General features: G+C 38.4%; 1 long non-coding RNA gene across 2 annotated transcripts; it reads left to right on the top strand.

The window, feature by feature from the left end:
• Positions 1-8,703: 8,703 nt before the first annotated feature.
• LOC106921182 (uncharacterized) lies at positions 8,704-20,378 on the top strand. 2 transcript variants are annotated; one of them, XR_015764029.1, is made up of 5 exons: positions 8,704-9,367; positions 17,560-17,711; positions 17,808-17,926; positions 18,027-18,045; positions 20,084-20,378. It is a non-coding gene; the product is annotated as an uncharacterized LOC106921182 (long non-coding RNA). The 2 variants fall into 2 exon arrangements; XR_001418948.2 differs by having other exon boundaries at positions 17,808-18,045.
• The last annotated feature ends 1,490 nt before the right edge of the window (positions 20,379-21,868 follow it).

Below are 21,868 nucleotides of genomic sequence, written 5' to 3'. Positions count from 1 at the left end.
CCTGTGTGTCTGGTTTCTTTCTGTGTCCATGTGTTTTCTATGGCACCAAAACTACTGCAGGCCGTTTTACCATAAAATCAGTTTCACCACACTTCAGCTCCAGATATCTGATTTATGGCTAGACAACGTATTAGTAAATTAATATATCACTAATTATATTTCAACTAGGCTGGAGCAGAAATTTTGACTACTCACATTTCCTTCTGAAATATCTCTAGATATCTGTAATGATGGCTTTTCTTTTTCAGATATATTGAATGAGTATTCTGAAGAGTCAAAACATCAGATTTACATAAAATCTTTTAAATTTCAATAAAACAATAAAAAAATAGAAAAAAGATGCATTAAAATGCACCATTTTCAGTTTGGGAATAGGTTGTTAGTAGCACTTTTATCTTTTCAAAGCCATTTCAGCTGTATTGTGTTTTACAGAAGTGAGAAAATAGGAAATTATTGGCAGATTTCCAAAGCAGTCTTCAAGTTCACCAAGTTTTGTGTTGAACTTTTATCCCATACTGCTGAGTTTTTTTCTACATTGTGACATTTTCTGATAATTTTGTGTATAAAACCCAAAATTCTGCAGGCAACAGATCTGACAGCTCAGTGGCAGCAGTTCTTAATTCAGATATCTAAAAACGTAATTTTGACCAGTCATAATTTGAAAACATAAAATAATGATAAAGTCATAAAATTCAGCATATAAAGTAAAAATATTAAATTCACATTACAAGAATAGTCAAAATATCAGAATAAAGTTATATTGCAAGATAAGTCATGATTATTACGAGAACAAAGTCAGTTTTACGCAAATAAAGTTGAAATATGAGAATAAAGTCAGTTTTATGAGTTAAAGTTAAAGAACTAATTCAACCCGATTCAGAAATATTTTATTTATTTATTTATTGACTTTTATTCTCACAATATTGTTTATTTTAGTTTTTCTGTATTTTTTTAATTGCAAAATAATACAAGTGTGACGTCATTGAGATACTTTGAAAAAATTCTGACTTGTTAAAATGTAATTGTATCTCAATTGAATTATTATTCTTACTTGTCAGAATATGAACGCAGATATCTTTAAAAAATCTAGTTTAGTCTGGTGAAAATGTATTTTTCCATATCTGGACTGTAATTACGTGGCGGTGAGACGGAACAGATTTTATGTTGCAACGGCCTGCCGTACCAAAACCAGCTCCTGCTTCCTGAGTGTGTGACGGTTGAGTGGAAGGACCAACACCCAGCCAGGCATGCAGACATGCTGGAATAACAGGGATTAAAGAGCCTCTTCACAGATACGGCCCCATCAGCTGCACGTGCGCTTACGGCACACTGACCTATCGCGCGAGGCCTTCTCAGATACACGACTTACACAAACACGCGCTCCAAATCAGGGCCTCATTAGCATCACACGCTAGAGACTAATTAATGCACCCAGCGCTGGCCTAATTAGCTCTCCCACGTCATTACTGAGCAAACGAATTACCGCTAATTTACACACCCGCAAAACAAACACAGCGCCGACTCTGCTGGGAGACGCCAGATTACCCTGCGCGGGGTTAGCATGCTCATACCTGAACCAGCCGGCTCAAAAAACATGCATGCACCGACCAAATGTAGCGCAAAAACTGCGGAGAGCAGGACCTTGGGCTGCGTGAGGTCAGGGTGTGTCCAGCAGAGGGCGTAAGAGCACAACTGACCATCAGGAGGGTCTGAGTCCAAATCAGAGGGCAAGAAAACCCAGAATGTAATCGACAGTAGATCTAACAACATACTGCTACTAAAGTAAAAGTAGCTGTCCAGGAAATGACTCCAGAGTAAAAAAGTATTTGTTTAAAAGTACTGATCAAATTATCAATCAATTAATATTTAAAAATTACATAATCAGACGGACCAAAATATAAAGTTAAGTGGAAACTTTGGTATTTTAAGGGCCTAAAGCAACAAATTCAGGCAAAATGAAAGTTTTACGAATCAGTTTCTTTCAATAAAGAACTTATTAAACTTTAACAGAAACTGCAGGTGTGTGTCTGTGTCTGGTGACTTTTTGGTTAAAACATGTTTTCATTCATTGGGTAGAAACTCAAGTAAAAGTAGAAATACTTAATAAAATTACTCAAGTCAAAGTAAAACGTACAACATAGTAAAAATACTCATAAACACACATATTGTCAAAGTTACACAAGTAAATGTATTTGAGTAAATGTAAGTAGTTACTTCCAAACTGAGTAAGAGGAAAAAAGAGTAAAAAAAAAAAAGTTTAGCTTACTTTTTTTTTTCTTCAAAATTTAAAGTAAATAATTAACTCTGATTACAGGTGTTATAGATTATCTCATTTAGACATGAAGCAACTGTTAAATACAGAAAATGCTAACTAGAAATTATTTTTACGCTGTTTGGCGCCCCTTCTAGCACAGCGCCCCTATGTGTGGGATATAGTGCATACACTTTTGTTTTTTTCCTCTTTTTTGCATTTTGTATGCGTACATCAAAAGTTGGATAGTAATTAGTTACACATACTCAGTTACATTTTTACTTGAGTAAAATTTCTGGATTTTCTACCCTCTGAATGAAAACAAACATGTTTAAACCAAAAAGTCACCAGACACAAACACAGACCTGCAGTTTCTGTTAAAGTTTCATACATTTTTATTTAAAGAATCTGAAACATTTTATTTTGCCTCATTTTGTTATTTTTTGTTACTTATATGAATTATTGTAATTTCGGTCCTTAAAATACCAAAATTTCCACTTAACTTTATATTTTGGTTCGTCTGATGATGTAAATTTTAAATATTAAATGATTGATAAATTGATCAGTTACTCAGTACTTTTTACCAAACACTTTCTTTACTCTTCAGTAATTTCTTGGACAGCTACGTTTTGTTTTTACTTCAGTAGATCTACTCTTACTTGAGCCTAATATTTGGTTGCTCTCCCTCCATCATGCAGCGAACCGCCTGAAACTGGGCCGTTCCCGGCTGCTGAGGCGTGTTTACGTGAGCACGGATGTTGACATAACGTTTTTGTCAGTTAACCCGAGACGCAGTGTGGTGCGTTTCTCCGCTGATTGACACATGAAAGCGGCGCTGGGGATCCGCCGCATGGGGAAAAAAACAACACATCCTTCAGGAAGACGGTGCATAACCTCAATATTCTTCTTCAGCTTTCCTCACCTTAAAACCGACGCTCAGTTGCTAAGCAATCACATTAATTGTGTCTGCTGGCATCATCCTGAAGCCTTTCGAAACTTTACAAACTGGAGAACGGTTTGGGTGAAGCCGCTGCTGTTTACCAGGAAAAAAAAAAAAGAAAATAATAATAATGGAGTGTTTTGTTTTCCCCACATTCCCGGTGACAAACCTTAAGGCTCGTCAAGTTTGTGATGTGCGACTGCATAATTAATAAGTTAGCATGGCAGTGCCACTGTATCTGCTGCTGCTTTTCCAATATTAGAACAGGCCTGCCTGAGACGAAGACGAGACAAAGAGAAGTGACAAGCCTCAGCAGCAGGCGGGGGAGGGGGGAGGAGGCGACTGCTGTTGTGTACGTGTGAGCGAAGTGAGACAGAAACAGACCTCCTGAAACAGTGGGATGGAGGGAACGGTAATTATGCAAGTAATTATACATGAAATCACAGACTTGGAGTGAAAGAGAGCCGCGCCGCAAGTCCCATCGGGGTAATTACAGTATAGCAACTAAAAATGAAACAGACACACACAGGACCGCGACCTTTGACCTGCGCACCAAAACTTCACTTTCTCACTGTTTATTACATGCTGTTTTTATTTTAATTATGTAAAGCACTTTGAAATGCCTTGCTGCTGAAATGTGCCATACAAATAAAATTTGATTGATTGATTGATTCACAGAGTTTAATGGACAGCACAGAAACAGAAAGGCTTGGATTGTTCCAATCAGGAGTCTACGACGGAGAATTAGGACATAAGTACCAGAATAAAGTCAAACAACAATAAAAAGTCGTACGACAATAAATTCATAATTTTACCAGAATGAAGTCGAAATAATACAAAAAAAAGTTGTACAAGAATAAAGTCAATTTCGTGAATAAAGTTGTAATATTACGAAAAAATCAATTGAGAATAGAGTCAAAATAATACTAGACTAAAGCCGCAGTATTACAAGAAAAAAGTACGAAATTAAATCGTACAAGAATAAAGTGTCATTTACATTCTGACTTTATTCCCGTAATGTTTGTAACCGGACCAGAGTTTGCTCTTTTAGGTCTGCATCAGAGTTAAGTTGCAGAATTCCACTGAGGTTGCTAGGCAACGGGCGGAATTCCGCTGGGGTTGCTAGGCAACGGGCGGAATTCCACTGGGGTTGATTTGCTGATTTGTGACGCTACATTCTGGAGGTTTTTGAAACGACTCGTTTTCCAGACACTACAAAACATTAGGTTTTCAGTGACAAAATCACAGAATGACTGGGTTGTTTTCAGAAGCAGCAGAAACCCAAATGAAAGTACAAAAATGTGCAAGATGTGAATTTTTCATCTTTTCTCCACAATACGTTAGTAGAAATGGGCGGTGTGGAAACACACCACTTTGAGGCAAGTCTGGCATTTCAGAAAGTAAACAGTAGGAACTGTTGTGTTGTTGCGGTTGCTCTAATGAAAGGTGTGACTTATGTTCTGCGTTATCGTGCTCATTGTTTGAGGAGCCCAAACCCTCCCTGGGGTCGTGACCCATGTAATGAGCTCAATGTATCTCAGGGTGGATGAAGGTTAAACCTCGACTGCATCATCGCACCAACCAGGGGAAAATGCTAAAACAAAAACGCTTTGAAATTAGCCGATAAGCTGCCTACAAAAAGCTTTTTATTCTGAAAAATTCAGAGCGTCCCACTTTTTCAGCCGTTCCATCTGCTGAAAGTCCACCGTTTTGGACAAATTGGTCTCAGATGTGTCCAGCGGAGGTGAAGAAGGCAGGAAAGACGCTCATCAAACAGACTGCGCCAGTGAAATTCAAACTTCACAGGCTTTGGGTCAAGAGCGGGTTAACCCAACTCATCTGAGCTACTGGGAACCGTCCAGTCAGGAGAACCAACGATGAAACCCAACCGTGACGGAGTTCAGGCAAACGTCACGGCAGCAAATAAAGAGGAAGACGAGGGACAGAAAGGATGAAGAAATGGACAGAAAGATAAAAGAGAAGAGCAGCTAAAAATAAATTTAAAAATTAAACATGAACTTTTAATGATCTGAAGTTAAAACAAATAAGAATTATCCATACATACATACATACATAACGGCAGTGTTGTGGTACTCGAAGTTGGTCTTGGTCTCGAGACCGGTCTTAAGACCATTTTTTGATGGTCTCGTCTCGGACTCGACCACATTTGGTCTCGGTCTTGTCTCAGTCTCGGGCTCTGAGGACTCGGCATTTTATTTCAAGACCAGTCGAGACCGCAACTGAAAATATCACTAAACGTACAGCATACTGTCCAGTTTATTTATTAACATCTTTGTTTTCAGTGGATGCAAAACGCACCAATTAAAATCCAAGCAACTACGTGTTTCTTCCCCTTCCCCACCTTTCACTCGCACGCGGCGCTCCAGGACATGCGCAGTTGTTTTCTCTCAGCGGCAGAAAATGTTAGTCTAATTGTCAGTAATATAATAGTGCTGCAAAAATAGTAAGAAATCTGATGGCCACAGCTAAATCAACATCGCTTCGCTTTCACAGACGGCGAGGACAACGTCTAACTTTTGTCACTTAGAAAAAGTAGCTCTAAGAAGGTAAGCTCCGTTGACATGATGTTAGCAAAGCTAGCTGTACAGAGACACATAAGAATTTGTGATGAAAAAAAGTCACTCACTGTCTGAATTATTGTGCGGAGGTGTAGACTGACTTGTCACATATATGGGACAACGCTATGTCCAAAAGTCTGCAATATAGTGATGTGACATTCAGAAACAGTTGATTGTTCTCCACGGCTCTTTACTTATTAGATAGGACTGGAGTGTCACTCACTGAGAGCCGTTGTTCTATCAGATAGCCATACGCTGTCAGAGTAGCATACATGCAGTGATTACCATGCCTGCACATGCGCATTAAGAAGCCCGAAGTCAAAGGAGTTGTCAGTTCACCATACGCAGCAAGTTATGACGAAAATAAGTCATTAAATTGTTTTCAATGATAACTATATAGATATACATGTGTTGTCATGGTTGCAAAGTGTATTTAAAGCAGGGTCTAGATGCAGCTGGAGTCAGCTACAACACACGCCCGTGTAAAACTCACTTAAACGCTAAGTCAGAATGCCATACAACTGTTAATAAAGTGTATGACGATCTACGTCATGATTCTATGTTGCTGATTAAATGAAATCTTATGGTAATGACGTGTCTGACAGATATAGCCGGTGTTCTATCACATAGCCATACGCTGTCAGAATAGCATACATGCAGTGAGTACCATGCCTGCGCATGCGCATTAAGTCCGACCGTCAGTGGAGTTGTCAGTTCAGCATACGCAACAAGTTATGACAAAAATAAGTCATTAAATTGTTTATAATATGACATAATATGATAACTAGATAAATATACATACGTTGTCGTGGTTTCAAAGTGTATTTAAAGCAGGTCTGGCTGCAGCTGGATGCCATACAACTGTTAATAACTGTTAATAATGATCTACGTCATGATTCTATGTTGCTGATTAAATAAAATCATATGGTAATGACAGTGTATGCATGTCTGAGCTAAGCATACGACTATCTGACAACGTATGCTGATCTGACAGAACACCGTGAGTTCGTGTTAAGCGTATGACGATCTGACCTGACAGAACACCCGTTCTTTGTTCTTGTAATGCTCTGTGTACACTGCATCATTATTTTATTTTATTATGTACGTTAATATTTAAATTAACAAATAACTAAAACACAAGAACGAAAGAGCACGCAGAGCATGCACATTGCTCTTTGTTTTTGTTCAAAGTGGCAGCTGTAATGTCTGCCATGGTGTCAGACTACCTGGCTTCATGTACTGGGATAGAGAGTGAAAACAGTCACGAAGAGCGCCTTCTGTTTGGTTACTTCTTGCTTGTTGCTCCTTGGTCAGTGTTCATAGTTGAGCGTTATTTACCATCAGGGCATTGCCTCAATTGCTATGTTTAATGGTGCAGACAGTGGTGGTTTCTTACATGAGCAATATGGGCAAATGCCCAGGGCGTTATGTTTTTAGAGATGGCAAGAGACCATCACACATTGTAGCACAGAAATGGAATACTTAATATTGGTAAAATGTATTAAGTATTTAATATCTAGGTGTTTTTATGGGAATATGGATCTTTCAGATTATTTTGAGAAGCAATTTTGATCATATTTTACATTTTATTGTGTCATGTAGCTGTAGCTGGTCTTGGTCTTGTCTCGGTCTCGCCTTCCCTCAGTCTTGGTCTTGTCTTGGTCTTGGGTTAGGTGGTCTTGAATACAACACTGCATAACGGTTTAAATAAATTAATATTTAGCAGCTTTTATCATCAGCACTAAGAAACCAAGTTATCAGTTTAGGAAAAACAAAGTCTGGTTAAGTTTATTCCCAAAAATAACCAGAAACATTTTGTCTGATAATGAGAATAAAACTGCAGGAAAGCAGTTTCCCGTCTCTACTTTGGCTGTAATAGTTAAACAATGGGGAGAATAAAACACAGATTGTGTGGAAATCAGGTTTCTGGATGCTTTCCTTTTGTAATTTGGAGCTGCTTTATTTTAGTGCCACCATCCATTTCCCAGAAACACGGACCGGGTCAACAGAGAATCAGGCGTCCTTTTCCCTTCATCACAGCTCGTCCCGTTCCCCAGGTACCGCCGGGTCAGAGGGCCGTGTATTTTTATCCCTACGCTTTCTGCCTTGTTGAAAGTTCCCAGAGTGGCAGCAGATTCCCAGCTGGATTTACTCCAGTAAAGCTAATTTTACAGGACATTCCCACAGGGTGCAACTCCAATGAGGGTTTCCTATTGAAACAGATGGAGCCAAACCTGCCATAAGAACTAAAATTAGGGCTTTAGGTTTATTTATTTAGTCTAAGTAAAATGTTTGAAACATTTACAAGAAAATATGGGAGTAAACTTAAACATCTGAATTTAAAATGCACAAGAATCCAACAGTTTATTACTATAGGAGCCAAATAATGTCGTCTTCAGGAAGTCCATCATTCTCCAATGATGGAGTTTTTTAATGACCCATCGTGGGAACAAATTTATTTACATGAGATTTTAGTTGCATTTCTTACTTAATGGGAACAAAACAGTTGCAAAATTGTGTTTTTATGACATTCAAAGTTATATATTCAGCCGAAATATGCCTATTGATGTATATTCTACACATACCAAGAATATGGGTTGTTTGTCAAAGTTTTGACTATTTATGATAAGTTTTATTATTTTTCATACTAAAAAATATGGGAGAAGCATCATATACATTGATGCTTCTCCCAGAAATCCCAATAGGATGAAGAATACCCAGAAACACGGATTTTCTATTGAAATATATTTTTGGAACGTTTATGCTCTGAACTATAGTTTTAAGCACCAAAACTACCAGAAAAAGGAAAATATTTCAAGGAAGCTGCTTTAGAAAACCACTTGGTAACTCCTCTTTACTGCCTTCCTGCTGGTTCCAGTTTAACAGGCTGCTGTCAAAACCATTTCCATGACTTATACATTTTGTTCCGATTTAAAAATCAAATGCAGACAAATTTTTAAAGCAGCAAGATTGGGAATAAAAACAATTTGGGCAGCTGTGATGTAGCAGTGACAGTTTTAGGTTTTCATTTATAAATATAAGCAACAGAGGGTTCACATAAGTAATGTGTGGGTGTGCACAGGCATGCAAATGTGTGGAGGTGTTAAATGTGTTGACACACACATATTGTGTATGTAAATCCATCTGCACAGTGTGAAGGAGATAACAGTCAGAAAAATCCTAAAAACATACGAGAAACATGGACTAAACAGGTTATTTATAGGAAGGAATCCTGCTAATAATCACAGGATAAGAAAAAAGTTGCTAACATGACCAGATGTGAATTTATGTATAGAGTAAAAAGTTTGTAAAAAAAAAAAAAAAAAAAAAAAAAAGTTTTTAAATTATTAATTTAATCAAAACATGGTTAAAAAGCATGATCAATTTTTTTAGCTGGGGCTGAAACAAGTGATGACGAGGGTAAAAAATAGTTTTCAGAACTAAAACAGATAAACTATTGACCGTTTGGACATGACGTCACGCTCTTCATAACTCCGCCCACTCCGCCATGACGAACGTCAAGACAACCAATGCGCTCCTTTAAAGCTAGTCTGAAAACATACATCCGTAACCTTTGCAGCGAGCACTTTTTACAAGGTAAGAAGATTAACGTTCATATGCTTTATAAGTAGGTAAGATTTTAAAGATATTTAATGTCGCGTTATGGAGAAGGAAGGCGTCTAACCATTGGTAACCATGGAGACAATGTCGCACCGTCATGTAGCCTAGCATGAATGGAAATAACTGGTTAGCATCTCGTCTTTTGTAAGTTTTTAAGGCTGCTCCGGTTTAAGGGGAAACGCTGTTTATGACACAGTGATATAAATCATGTGGTGTCAATTCAGGAAAAGTCGGTAATTTGATCAACACGTCAGGAGAGAGGAGGAACTGGTCGGTTTCTAAACTAGCGATTTCCAACTTTTGTACCGTCGTCTGTGAGCCCCAACCAGGTGTGTTACGTTCGCTGATAAATTAGCTCGACTCGAAGAAGTAAATCCCATGAATAACCTGGCAAAAACAAATTTGGAAAACGATTTCAGTCGCTCTGATCAATACTTCTGTCCCTCACTTCCGACGTCCATCATGGCGCCTCCAACCATTTAGTGACGTAGTTGCAAAAGATCAATAGTTGCAAAAAAATCATCAAAAATTTTAATTTAATCAAAACACAGTTAAAAATCCTTATTAAAAATAGTTTAAAAATCATTTTCAGAACTAAAACTGGTTTAATTATGTTAAGCGATACTTCTAATGATTTTCAGCCATTTTCTGCTGTGGTCTCATTTATGTTACATAGTTTCTACAGCATTTAAACACTATGTGGTGGATTTATTTTTTGCTAAAGCAGTTATAAATCATGTTGATCTTAATGTTGTAATGAAAACATACCTTGGATCCAGTGGCAGACTCCGCTAACTAAAAAAAGACTCCCTTTATAACCACATGTTTTAGCATTTTAAAATAACTTCCCCATCAAAACCAAACTGATATGAGCTTCTGCCTTCAAAATACAAGAAAAACTTGTTTTAGGTTTTAATATTACGACGGGCCTCGCCCCTTTATTTCTTCAAGTTTCAATAGGGAAATGGTTTTACCTTCCAAAATGCATGGCAAAAAAATAAAAATACTGAACACAAAATATAGTTCTGGTGTGTTGGCAGTGGTGTAAAGTAGTGGTGTGAATGGGATTGAGAAAATATTTTATCTGTATGTGTAATTTGAAGAATCAAAGCCACGGTAAAGGCCGATGTGTGGCGTAGCATGTTTACGTTTCTTTATCGAACATTGTAGTGAAAACCTCAAACTTTTCCTATAAATTATTCCTGCATTACTCCGTCTAACGTGGTTCCAGAAATGGGATGAATTTCATAGGAAGGACTCATGGAGGCGCGTTGTTGTTGGATTCTTCGTTTATTTTGTTAAATTCTCTCCCTCTCCTTTCGAATGTGTTCATTTTGTTCTCTCTGCATGCGTTTGATCATAATGTCCTCACCTCATCATCAGCTCCCAGGAATCCTGCAGACATGGAGGACTTCTTTTTCTTTTTTTTCTTTTGCAGAGCAGATTGGTCTGTTGCAATCCAACACACACACACACACACACACACACACACACACACACACAGAAACGATTCCCCGGTGAGGAAGAAGAAGCTGCCAGTACTGCCGTCTAATCTCTGCACTTTGGGATTTTTTTTTCTCTGCAACCAAAAAACCGCCGCCGTTGAATTAGATTTGCTTACTCGTCCTCAACCATCTTCAAAGGACCCAGATAGCTGAATATACCTTTTATTCATTTCATGCTGCTGTAATTGTTTTTCTCTCCCACTGAGCAAATCCAGAGGTCTGTGGGGAACAGGCTTGTGTATATGGCTGTGCTTTCATCTGCATTATGTTTAGTAATAGTGTTATTATTTTAGAGTGTGCTGCTGTTGAGCATTTATTTTCTTGCTTGCTCGCTGAATTCAGGGTTGGAGAGACTCATCTGCTGTCAAACGGTGAAGTAAAAAAACCGCCTGGAGCAGCTGTCATTAAAACAATTACACCAACTAAAAAGGAAATATTTAAATATTACACTCCAAAAACAAAATCTTAGCAAGTACACTTATCTTAGTACACTTGAATTAAGAAAAAAACTAATGTACAAGTCACTTTTCAGCAAGAAATAGAAGCTTGTTTTATAATTCAATAGCAGAATATTTAATCTATAACCAGACATTTTAACATCTCATATTTATAATAATCTGTCGGTGAAACTAATACTTTAAAAAAAAAAAAACATTAAGGATTGAATGTCGTTTGTATTGCTGAAATTTACTTGTAAGTAAATTTGTCTTATTTCCAATGTAATAAGTTGGTCACTATATCAATGTAGTCATTTTCTGTTATGATAGGAAGACATTTCATCCAAAATAATAAAACTAGACAAAACTACTTAGTAAGATCTTGTGTTTTTGCAGTGTAGCTAGCTAGCAAGGGTATCTTTGCAGCTACTTAGCATGTGCGCGCGACTCAAAGCTTTGCGTCACAGTAAAATCCAGCCAGAAAAACTAAAAGTACTTAAAATATGAAACTAAATAATCCTGCTACGACAAAATGTAAGACTTGTGATCAATGTATTTATAGCCAATTTATTATTTTTCAATTAATTTAAGACACTTTAGATTTGTGAATTTAAGACCTTTTAAGGATGCCTGAGGTTTCAAATCAGAGCCGATTTTCCTGCATGAAGTTTCCAGTTTTCCAGCCTCACAGTCGCTCTCTGACTGTAGATGAATCCCACAGGTGTAACATGTGAATATCTGAGAGCAGGTAAACCGGAGAGGGGGGTAAAAATAGCGCAAGGGAGACTAGAAGCAGACTGTGCAGCAGTTCTGAAAGCGCTTGGCTCGGTTGGAACAGTTGCCATGGTTTCGAGATGTTTCCATGGAAATGCTAGCTGCCAATAAAATGAATTCGAGGAGGATCGCTGCAGCAGGTTGGCACGAAGGTGAGAGCGATGTGGGAGAAAAGGGAAGGAGAGGAAACACGACAGGCTGGCTTGGAGTGGGTCCCTCATGGCGACCCTGAAGGTCACCGGGACGAGTTAGAGGTCAAAAACCTGATGCAAAAACTCACAATTAGTATTATTATATCCATTTAACATCAATGCTAACCTCATACCTTCTGATTTTAGTTTGAAACTAGTTCTGTTTTATCTGGCAGATAAACATTTCCATCACAATCCTAATAAGAAAATATGTAATATAACCTGATCTAATTTTGTTTAATCCCCACAGTTTATATGGTTTGTTTTTCTTGTCAGGAACTTTTCTATTTCTAGCTTCCGGAGAAAACAGTTTGATAAATTTGACAGGCAGCCAATCAGAAAATGAGCTTTCTGTGGGACAATAAAGGCTATTTACGTCTTCATCGTCTACTTTTATTTTGTAGACTTAAAAACAGATATGTATATTAAAAAAAACCTGGTTTAAAGAATTTATATTTAAATATTTTATCTTTATTTTTAAATAGGTTTCTCATCTTCCTTCCATCTTTCTGAGGTCCCTTTAGCGCCACCTGGCGGCCCTCCAGTGGGCCACGACCCCCACTTTGAAAAACACTGAGTTAGGCTGAAATAATTTAGCAATTGATTAATCACTAACTGGAGTTTTTATAAATAAAAAGAAACATACATTTGCTGAAAACCAACATATTCAGAGCAGTAATTAAACCAAAACTGTACAAAATGTGTAGATTTTGCATTTAAATTAATTGCATAATAGTGATGGATATGTTCTAGTTCCACTGGTAGATTATTAGCAAGACATGTTTTCTTTGTTATAAATGAAATAATTTCACTAAAGCACTTTAAATGAATATAAGGAATCATTTACTTAAAACAATCTCCTCTCTTTCTGAAAAGTTACTTGTAAGATAGTTTTGTCTTATTTAAAGTGAACTAAGACACTTACAGTTGAAACTAGACAAAGAATACCAGGTAAAGTTTTGTGCCTGATCGGTATCAGCTGATGCTGAACCTTGGATATCGGTACCGGAGGTGGAAAAAGTGGATCGCTGCATCCTGAGTCTATAAAATTTGTTACATTTTTCTTCAAAATTTAGTTTTTTATTTCCCAGAATTCCCTTAATAGTGAAGGAAAACCTTGGGTTTATTAGGGTCAGCCCCACGTCTCTTTCCATCTTTTTCTTTCTCTCTGAAGGACGGAGGTATTCCCACCTTTCTCTGTCACCATGGCAACGCTGCAGCAAGAGAAGAAAGATGGGCCGCAGGAGGAAAAGAGATGTGTGAACAATGCTAATGCTACTTCACTGATCATCGATCGTGCGTTTCCTCCATCCCTCCTTCTTTTCTTTCCATTTCCCACGATTTATTTTTTCTCTAATTCATTCGTTGCCACCACCGCGTCATTTTCTCTGCTGTGGTATTAAAAAAACCTCAAACCTCCACTCCACACGCCACTTTATTATTATTATTACTATTATTATTATTGCTGGCTCCTTTACCAGGCAACACACTGCAAAAAAATAAAATAACCGAAGTGTCGCTGGTTCCTACAGGCAGCCGTCATCAGTCTAATGGAGAGGTGGCCGCTTCGTGCCAGATTATAAATGATGTTTACTCATCAGGCCCCCTCCATTGAGGGTATACAGGTCCGAGTTTGCAGCTCTGCAACAGAAGTGCATGATGGGAAATTTAAATTTCTATAAGCGCCTAAATAGGGATGTCAACAGTGCGGCCAGAGGGCCATTTGCAGCCCTTCCAGTGATTCTGTGCGGCCATTGTCAACAGTTTCAAAATATATTATTTTTATTTCATGCTTATGCTTAAAACAAATTAAAGCTAAATTTTTACTGATTAAAAAAATGCATACAAATTATGAAAGAGCTAAATATTTCTGCTAATACGACAGCATATTAGGGCCATAATAATGAAAGTAAATTGGAATAAAGTCATATTATGAGAATAAAGTTGTACAAGAGTAAATCTGAAATAATATGAGAAAAGTCGTAATATTACAGGAATGAAGGCAAAGTATTACATGAATAAAGTATAAATTTATGTGAATAAAGTTGTAATATTTCAATAATGTCATAATATTGAAATTTAATTACAATATTTTACCTTTACTCACACGATTAAGACTGTTTGCATAAAACCGCAACTTTAGTCTCGTAATTTTATGACTATTCTCGTAAGTTTTTTATTGTCTTACTAAATATTTATGTAAACTAAATATTTAGATTCAATCTAAAATTAAATATTTGAGCTTGCTAACAAGATATTTAGGTCTTTTTGGGTTGAAAAGACTCAGTGAAAACCCAGATACGGGTTGAATATGGTGAAAAATGTGAACTTGGAGTTACTTACTGCTGCAGCATTGTGACAGAGCTGCAGGTTTGTTTGGAATAGGCCGTTTCAGGAAGCTCCACATGTAACAAAAACACATGGAAAAGAGAGTGAGAGCAACTTTTCCCTGCTGTGGCCATGTCAGTCATCTCTTTAAAAAAAACACTTCAGTCTGCAGATCTGTGCAACAAGGCGCGGGATGCTGATTGCCTCTAATGCATTCTTAACTGCATCACATTTCTATAGATTTTGTCCCATTTATTAAAGTCTGCAGAAGCCTTTAAAACTGAATATACCAGATAATTATCCACCACCGGAGCCTGTGATCCGATCAGCTCAGTACTCTCATCTCCTTCTGTTGATGGCTTGCTACGTTCACACAGCAGGCAAATGCGACCCAAATCCGCTTTTTTCCCTCCAAATCAGAAATATCCGGCTTCACCGCAGACCCAAAATCCGAGCTCTGTAGCACTAAATCGGACATAAAGCTGTTGCTAGTAGTTGTGTTGTATTTTTATTACCTTCCTTCGTCTTGTCATGATCATGTGATGATATTTTCGGCTCCCATCGCTGAATAACATTTAAAATGAACCCATAAACGGCGCCGTCCAGCAATACTTCCGTAAACAGAGCGCTACTGTGTGACGTCAACGTTCTTCTGCGCATGCGGGTCGCTTCGGAGACTAAACCGTTCACGGAGAAGTGCCATGGCGGTCGGGTTTAATTAGTAGTATAAACAACTATGCAATACAAATCTGTGACGGCGTATTAGGGACATTGTAAATAGAAAAAAATGAGTAAATTTCCACCAGAAAACTCAGAAATGTTGAAAATAACCAAGAAGTTTTCTAGAAAAGGGAGTTTAATCTTAGAAATTTTATCTGAAAACATTTTTAAACTTCTGAATTTGAAAAGTAAAAAAAAATGCTAGAAAAAAGGAAAATTTATGGACTTGAAAGGACAAAAAATATGAGAAAAAAAAGGAATTTTTTAGATTAATCTAAGAATTTTTCTAGAAAAAATGTGACATTTCTGAGTTTGAAAAGTTGAAAAATTGCAATTTTTTCACATTTTTTTGTGGTTAATTTCAAAATTTGAGAAAAACTCAGTCGGAAAAATATTCAAGCTTTTTTTTTTCTTTTCTCAGAAATTTCCACGTTTTTTTCTAGAAAATTTCAAAGATTAGTCAAAAAATTTCAGATTTTTTTTTTCCAGAAATTTACGCCCCTATGTCTTTTTTCTATCTGCCACACCATCATAATACGCTCTACGTCCCCAAAGCGATCCACGTGCGCGTTTGAACGTTGACATCACATCGCGGCGCCGCACGCAGGACGCTGGTTTGTGTTGATGCTGCCGGTTAGACAGGACATGCTGCTGCTCCCCAGAGAGGAAAAAGCTTCTCTTCATGGGCAGCTGTGCGTTAAATGCCGTCCCTCGCCGAATCCTCAGAATGAATTACATTTTGATTAATTTTGGGAGAACTGGTTCTCTTCTGGTTCGGTTCTACCTTCTCTCCCTGTGAGCCACATGCGGCCCGAAGCGTTTATGTGATTTTATTATGATGTGATTATCTTGGAGTTTACCTGAAAATAAGTAATTTTTCCATCTTGTTTTGACGGTTTGGATTAATAGAGAAAAAAACAAATAAGAGCAAAAATAAATTTGATTCTCCAGACTTTATTAAATACATCTCAACATAAACATTCCTTCCTTTTAGTTTCCTTTCTTCTTGCCTTCCTTTTTCCCTTTTTCCTTCCATCCATGTTGTCTAAGTGTGATTTGCTTTTTTCCTATATTTTCCAGTTCTTTAGTGGCCTAGTCAAAGTCCAGGCTTGGTTGAGATGCTGTGCCCGTGACCTTAAACTGAACCTTTATCCTGAACTGAAACAATTTCCCTCCATGAAGATTAAATACGTTTCTGTTTCTTCTAAACTGTTCACCTTTTCTAAGAATCTCAGATTATTTCTGATTTTAAGAAATAATTAAAGATCTGAAACATTTAAATGTGATAAAAACAGAATGCAGGTCTCCGGTTCAGTCCAGTTCAGTCCTCTGGCTCACTGAGTGCAGAAACATCAGATTACGGAAAATCCACCGATTATGACGAGTTTTTCATGTTTGCACAAACACTGGCTGCAAATCGCAGCGTCTGAAATTTACTTTCTGTCTGAATGTAAATCTTTGCTGTAACCATGGTTACATGGTCCCAAAGCTGAAGGCACAAAAAAAATACCTGATGCAAAAATGCCAAATGGAGGTTAGAGATGCGACGGACCAACACTTAGTAGTTCATAACAAATTAAATATAAGAAAATATATTTAAAATGTTTCAAATGACCGTTGGATTCTGATTTCTATTCAGCCACGTTTATTCTGATAGCCATAAATAAACATCAGTAGAACCAGCCATTTCCTGGAGGCCTCGGACGTTTGATATTGTAGCTAATTAGCAAACTGCATATTTAGCTTGATTACTAAAAACTAAATGCTTAACTCTAAATAAAATATTTAGTTTGCAAACAAAATGGTTAGCTGCAAACTAATGGTTTAGTTGCAAACAAAATGATGAGCTCTCAGCTACATTTATAGCTCCAAACTAAATATTTAGCAGTAAAGCTAAATATTTTACTCTAAACTATATCTTTAGTTAGGAAACTGAAACTAAAGCATTTGATGATAAATATTTAGCTCCAAAGTGAATATTCAGTTAGCAAGCAAAATTTATGTTCGAAGCTAAATACTTAGTTTGCAAACTAAATAGAGTAAAGACTCTGCTGCTGTTTACTTGCATGACTGGTTGTGTGTTGCTATGGAGATTTTACATGCAGGTTGTGTGACATGTGTGTCGTCCCGTCTTCGTTCTCCTGCTCTCTCTCTGTCACTGCTTTCTAATCAATAACTCATCTCTCGATGTCGATCCTCTTCTGTCCCCACAGCAAAACAAATGTCCTTCCGCAGGACGGACACAAAGATGGCGTTGGAGGCGCAGAAACGGAGAGCTTGAAAGGAAAGGAGCGAATACAGTGAAACACCTGAACGGCAGATTAAAGAGGAGGGGAAGCGACGGATGATTAACCCCGTCTCCAAGGTTACACTTTACAACAGCTGCATCAGTGCAGACGGCGGCCGTTCATCACCTGAGGCCAAATTAAAGGAACCTTTTCTCTGCCTCTGACCTTCACAGGCTGGACGGATGGCGACCTTCACTTCCAGACGGAGGTTGCCGCACCGCAGCAGGAAGCCAGGAGGAGCAGCGGACATGACGAAAACGTCACGATTCTCCGCACATGTGATGCATTTCCTGTAAAAGTCAACAAGCTGCTAGAAGGAAAACCAACATTTTACTCATTTAGCAAGATGATTGACTTGTTTTCCTTCCCACTGTCGCCACATGCTTGCTCAGGAGGAGGGGTTACTGAAAAGTGAGTGAAACTATGCAGTCAGCTGGGTTTTTTTAGATTAAAGTTGCTGACCAAAGTGTGGTTCATGGGCCATTTGTGGGCCTTGAAAATCAAGAATCTCAAATCAAGAACGGTAAATATTTGGCCAACAAAATAGAAAACAGTGTCAGAGTGTTAAGAAAAAATAAAAGTGTAAAAGCTGAGTTGGAGGCGTGGCCTGCAGCAGCTTATTTGGACTGGAACTGAAAAGGATGCTCTAGAAGAGCTCATTCTGAAAAGATCTAAAAATGGACAGAACTGAGAAAACTAAAATATCATTATCCAAGAATAATTTAGTGCAAAAAAAAAAAACATGTAATGAACTTATACCTTTCATATCGTGTCTGGACAGGAATCTACACCTCAGTTGCCCCCCAGCTCAACATTTACACTCACGCATGAAAATGGCTACAAACAGATGGAAAATTATACAACCGTACAAATTTGAAAAGCAGAAGTGGAGCCTCCTGCACAACCAACAAGAATGCAGCAACTGGATTCTGGATACTAAGTTAATAAAAAAAACAAAAAAACACTTGTCTGTTCCAACAGCCGTTGCTCAGCAGTAAAACCAGCTGACCAAATGAGCTGGAGCTCAGCTCGGGTTGCTAGGCGACGGGCGGAATTCCACTGCCGTTGCTAGGTAACGTGTTCGGCTTTGCTGATTTGTGATGTCACATTCCGGAGGTTTTAGAAACGGCTCATTTTCCAGATACTAGAAAACATGAACTTACTGCCAAAAACAAAAAGAAAAACACGCCTGGGTGTTTGTTTTTACGTGTTTGAGCTGTTTTTATAAACAGTTGAGATAGAAATAGAATAACTGAAATTTCACATTTTGCATCACAAAAGTCTAAATGTGCTTCATCAGCTGCCAATTACTTGGAAAACTCCTCCTCCGTCTCCTCCACCTCCTCCTTTGCTCTTTTTTTCTCCTCTCCCATCCCGACTGTTTGACCCAGAGAGGTAAAGCGGCGCCGCGATCGAGTCGCCTCGTTGTTCTGTCACGTTTAAATTAGCCTGGATTTCATGAAGTCTCCTCTTATCTCTCATGTACTTCCCTCTCCACCCCCGGGTCACATTGAATCGAGAGGCGGCGAGGTGAAAATGAGAACTGCAAGGCGACTTTGCATAATCCACTCAGTGAGACTGCAGCCAAGGTGGCGTCGCATCAGCATTTTGAAGTTTCCTTCGTTCGCCGATGATAACTTCCTGCTTAATCTCATGCTGAAGCTTATCTTAAAATACAGACAAATTACACGCATGTGGGATTTAAACCTCGTTTAACATGATATCATGTAAAACGGGACAATTTGTTTGAAATTTCTGCTCCTTTTTGCCGTTTTCCACTCGTTCTCCCACACAAAGGCTGCAGGACTAAAACATAATTTGTAACTGGATCACAATAATCTGATTAGGGGAAAGAGAGAAAAGGCAAAACTTTCCCACTTTTTAATAATTTAATACATCTCTTCCGGTTACCGGTTTAAAGGAACAGCTTGTTCTGAATCAGGGGTGTCCCAAAGTGCGGCACAAGGGCCACTTGTGGGCCCCCAAATGATTTTCTATGGCCCACAACTCAAAGTCAATATGAGCAAAATTTGGCAATTTTATTTTTACATGAAGATTTAAAAAAATTGGGTACAATACAAAATATTCATATTTGAATAAAAATAGCAACTGAATATAACAAAGTGACTTGATTGTGCTGTAAAATGGTATTATGATCCTGGAAAATGCATAATCATAATTTAAATGATTTATTATGAAAACGTAGCAATCTGTCACTAATTATTACTTAATAAAATGTTAAAATGCGTTGCAGAGTCAATCAAAACGGCAGATCTTTTATTGACTTTGTAAGGCTTCTGTTACAAAAAGCCAGATTAGTTGGGTTGAGTTGATTCTCAGATTTGGATCTAAATCCTCATTTATGTGGAGTTTTTGCATCTGTAACTGAATTGTTTAAAAACGTGAAGGCAGACGGCGCGTTTTAACCCCAACACTTCGTCTTTTACAGACGCACTCATGGCGAGGAGAGCGACAGCAACCCGGAGTCAGAGGCGCAGAGCTGCTGACCTCTTGGCAAACCCAGCCTGCTGGAGCTAAGTGATCACCGCAGGCTACAAACGGCGCTAGCGCTCAGACAGACAACACACCCACACGCACAGGCAGGCGGACCCAGGGCGGGTCGGCAGAACCGAGCCGGAAACGGCAGGAAGAGGAGAACAAGCAACACAATCTCTCCTGCAAGGTTGTGGAAAAACCTGTTTTTTTAATTATTATTTCATAAATTTCTCAGTATGGCACATGAACAGAGATTGAATGTTCTGAAAAAGATTTGGCACAGAACCTTAAAGCAGAACAAACCCATCCCCTCACCTCCAAACACACGCACACACACACACACACACACACACCCTGTTCACATGTTCCTCCAGTGTTAATATGCACATCTGTGGTTATAACAGGATAAAACACAGTCTTAAGAAACAATCACAGAAACAACCAGAGTCAATATTGCAGAAGAGAAACCAAAGCAAAACAAAGAAGCAGATGGAGGCCATGTTTAATTGAACAGAGGGAAGGAAATATCAGAGGCCTCGGTTTGTTTTCAGTTTTCCTGAGAGACGATCGCAGTGGTGCTGTAGAAGGGGCAAACGGGGCTAACAGGAGCTGGCTAACGGGCTAATGGGGGCAAATAGGGGTAATGGGAGTTAACTGGGACAAACGGTGGCTAACAGGAGATAGCTAACAGGGGCTAATGAGAGATAACAGTTTCTAACAGGAGGAAAAGAGGAATGGGAGCTAACCAGGGCAAATAGTGGCTAATGGGAGCTAACGAGGTCTAACGAAAGCTAGCTAACAGGAGCTAATGAGAGCCAACCAGAAAAAACCGGGGTAATGGGAGCTAACTAGGGCAAACACTGGTGAGTGAAAGCCAACAGTGGCTAACTGGAGCTAGCTAAGATGGGCTTACGGGAGCTAACAGTGGCTAACGGAAGCAAACAGTGGCTAATGGGAGCTAACCAGAGCAAACAGTGGCTAATGGGAGTTAACCCCTTGAAAATGAGATGATGAGTATCAAGTGGTTATGCTTGAAACAAATAAATAAATAAATAGAACTAAATAATGTGAGCTAACGGTGGCTACCGTTAGCTCACTTGCTGTTTGTGGGGATGAAAACCGGAGCTCGACATTTAGCTGCAGGGGTGATGGAGGTGGAGGGTTGGGAAATTGTGACAGGAAGTGGCATGAGGTAGATGGTTTCTGTTCTCTGCTCTGCTCTGCTCTGCTCTGGGTCGGGAGAGAACAAGCAGGAAAATGTGAGACGATCTCTGGAAGAACGAGAAGAAGAAGAGCAGGAGTAGAGAGCCATGCTGCTCCTCTGAATCCCTGTGTCGGAAACGGAGAGGAATAATTTCCCTTCTGGCTCTGGGTCACATATTAGCTCCTCCTCCTGCAGGTCATTATATTTTTATTGGAGCTGAAACAATTAATCGGAATAGTCACAATAAATCGATTACTGAGACTTAATTATTCAGAGCAGTAATAAAGGCAAAACTATAAAATATATATACAAGTTTCAAAGCTAAAAACATCGACGTAAATATATTTCAGCCAAACTCCTGAAGTGGTAATACTTTCGCTTCATTTGCTTCATGTTCACTAACGAATGTTAATGCATTTTAGGCAATAAAATGTTTATTTTCTTATTTAAAGAGGGAATTTTATTACTTGTTTATTTGTGTCTTTAAATTAACTAATTTAGTGTAAAAAAGGCTTACGTGCTTAAATTAAAAAT

Source organism: Poecilia mexicana, unplaced genomic scaffold (genome assembly GCF_051168715.1).
Source record: "Poecilia mexicana isolate PSO_F unplaced genomic scaffold, ASM5116871v1 scaffold_8, whole genome shotgun sequence".
Lineage (NCBI taxonomy): Eukaryota > Metazoa > Chordata > Actinopteri > Cyprinodontiformes > Poeciliidae > Poecilia > Poecilia mexicana.
This window is presented reverse-complemented; position numbering and strand designations above follow the sequence as displayed.